The following is a 3,063-nucleotide window of genomic DNA, read 5'->3' on the forward strand; positions in this document are numbered from 1 at the left end:
ATATCTTGTGACATTTTGCATTTATTTTCATTTGGGCCTCTGACTTTTTCAATGTAGAGAATGCCCAGTAAAATAATTCTACTAATGGAAATGGGCAATTGTTTTATAGTTTATAGACTTAGAAAATAGCCTATGGCACTTAGAGGTTAAATGTTTTTTCTCAAGGTCACAAGCCACTATGTGTCAGAGGAAGGACTGGAGCACAAATCTTCCTGATTAAGAGACTGGACTTCTATCCATTATGTGCTGCCTTGGATGTTACTATTGTTACATGTTACCATTAAGAAAAATGACAAGGAAGTTTTAATGGGATTTACAAAGTTCTGGTAGAGATGTACCTTCATTATCTCTAAGGCAAGAGCTAATTCTAATATTCTCCTGCTGTCAGTGGCATTTGTGCTATATGTTGAATATGCAAGCCTGTTGATTCATATTTCTTACTTTGTTCCTGGTTCCAACTGAGTTACACATTTCAGCTTCTTTTTCTAAAAGAAAAAAATAAATGAAAAGAGACCTCTGTATACATGCAATATATCCCTAAAGCTAGAAAATGAACTAGATCAGAAGTTCTAGAAGTTTTGTCCAAACACAAATGAATTTTCCAGTTGTTCAATGGTACTGTGTCTTGCATAAATGATTACAAGTGATGTGTGGTGGGTGTGAGCAGACTGCAAACAATGAGAAATAATAAGTATCTCCAAAGATGAAGGGGAATATATTATATTATCAAAAAGCATGATAAAATGATGTTACATTTTAAAGTGTTTTATTATAAATTGAGTCTCCAACTCATATAGGGACCACCCAGGATTCACAGAAACAAGGGGAAACTGAAGCCAGGGACACACAGAATCTCTGCTGCCCTTTGAGTCATCTTCAGATCCATGGAAATGACCTGTCTATGCATTGTTTAACCCCAGTCTAATCTATTCTGTAGAGCAGATGGAGAGTAGGTAATATATTCAAAAGGGAGAAGGGATTGAAAGAGTCATCAAAAGGGTATATGTCTAAGGTGTATGGCAGGGATTACCCTAATTGTCCCCAAGAAGCTTCTCCATAACCCAAACCATTAATATACCTGCTGGAGTTCCCAAGTTGGAATTTGTGTTTTCCCAATATTCTTGAAATTTCAAGAGAAATCAGGAAAAGTCCTCCAACATTTTGGGTGGAACTTAGTATGGCATACCTGTGGGAAGACGTGGGTATGAGCCACATAGAAAGGGCAGGATAAATTGTCATAATATATGTTATTTGAGGGAAAATATATATATCAATGAAATCATAGATATGCTTGAGCATTGAATTATTGTCAGTAATATGACAGTGATAATATTTTAGTTGCTTTATTATTATTATTATATTTCATTAAATATTTCCCAATTACATGAAGAAAATTAACACTCATTTTTAAAAATTTTGAGTTCTAATTTTTTTCCTCCCTCCTACCACTCCCTCCTCCCTGAGAAGGCAAGCAATTTTATTTCAATTATATACATGAGGTAATGCAAAACATATTTCCTTACTAACCCTGTTGCAAAAGAAAACATGAACAAAACAATAAAAATAAAGAAAACTTTTATAAAGTATGTTTCAATCTGCATTCAGAGTTCATCAGTTCCCTCTCTGGAGGCAGATAACATTTTTCATCATGGGTCCTTTGGAATTGTCTTGGATCATTGTCTTATTTGAAGTGGCTAAGTCTTTCACAGTTGATTAGTCTTAAAATATTGCTGGTACTGTTTACTATGTTCTCCTGGTTCTGTTCATTTCCCTTTACATGAGTTTTCAGGTTTTTCTGAAATCTACCTGTTCATCATTTCTTACGCCGAACAGTATTCCTATCACAATCTTATACCACAACTTGTTCAGTCATTCCCCAATTGATGGGTATCTCCTCAATTTCCAAGTCTTTGCCACCACAAAAGAGCTGCTATAAATATTTTCGTATGAATAGGTCATTTCCCCCTTTTTATCTTTTTGGGATACAGACCTAGTATTGGTATTACTGGTCAAAGGATACGTACAGTTTTATAGTGGTTTGGGCATAGTTCCAATTTGTTTTCTATAACAGTTTGACTAGTTCACAACTCTACCAACAGTGTGTTAGTAGCCCAATTTTCCACATACCCTGCAGCATTTGGCATTTTCACTTTCTGACATTTTGGTTAATTTGATTGGTATGAGGTGATATCAAAAAGTTGTTTTAATTTGCATTTCTTTCATTAATAGTGATTTAGAGTATTTTTCCATGAGACTATTGATAGCTTTAATTTCTTCATCTAAAAACTACCTATTCTTATTCTTTGAGCATTTATGAACTGAGGCATGGCTGTTATTTTAATAAATGTGACTAATTTCCCTATATATTTGAGACATGAGGCCTTTACCAAAGAAACTTGCTGCAATTTTTTTTCCAGTTTCCTGTTTTCCCTCTCATTTTTGTGGCATTGGTTTCATTTGTACAAAAGCCTTTTAATTTCATGTAATCAAAGTTATCTAGTTTACTTCCTATAATCCTCCCTAGCTCTTGTTTGGTCATAAACTCTTTCCATATCCATAGATCTAACAAGTACATTTTTTATGCTCCCCAATTTATTTATGTCACCCTTTATTTCTAAATCATTTTTACATTTTAACCTTATCTTGGTATATGATGTGAGATGTCGATTTATGCCTATGCTTCCAAGGCCCTTCACTAAATGCAGTTTTTTATTGTATTATGGATTTATTGTATTATTATTTCAAAAGGGTGCATTTAATATTTCTGCTTTCTTCATTTGGTTGTGAAGTTTTTTTATACTGTAATACTTAATCAATTTTGTGAAGGTACTATGTACAGCTGAGAAAAAGGTATACTCTTTTGTATTCCTATTCGGTTTTCTCCAGACATCTGTCTTATTTCTTTCCTAAGATTCTATTCATCTCCTTCACTTATTTCTTATTATATGGTTAGATTTATCTAGCTGAGAGAGAGAGAGAGAGAGAGAGAGAGAGAGAGAGAGAGAGAGAGAAGTTGAGGTCACCCAGTAGTATAGTTTAACTGCCTTTTTCCTCTTGTAATTC

The sequence above is a fragment of the Phascolarctos cinereus genome, unplaced genomic scaffold (genome assembly GCF_003287225.1).
Source record: "Phascolarctos cinereus isolate Bilbo 61053 unplaced genomic scaffold, phaCin_HiC Scaffold_5;HRSCAF=322, whole genome shotgun sequence".
Lineage (NCBI taxonomy): Eukaryota > Metazoa > Chordata > Mammalia > Diprotodontia > Phascolarctidae > Phascolarctos > Phascolarctos cinereus.